Genomic DNA, 238 nt, shown 5'->3' on the forward strand with positions numbered 1-238 from the left:
GCGTGTGGTATTTATGCGTGCGTGAATGCATCTATCTGATTTCCTAATATATGAACACATTTTTTTACAATCCCTAAACAGCTGTAATTCATTAGAGATATTTTAAATAACGTATCAGATCAGTGCGATCGAGTTTGAGTGCCTTAAGTGAAGTCATTTGATGAAAATAAAATGTGATAATGTGAATAAATGAGCATAAGAAATAGGGCAATACGCAAATCATAGTTTGCAATAAATG

Source organism: Penaeus monodon, chromosome 24 (assembly GCF_015228065.2).
Source record: "Penaeus monodon isolate SGIC_2016 chromosome 24, NSTDA_Pmon_1, whole genome shotgun sequence".
Taxonomy (NCBI): Eukaryota; Metazoa; Arthropoda; class Malacostraca; order Decapoda; family Penaeidae; genus Penaeus; species Penaeus monodon.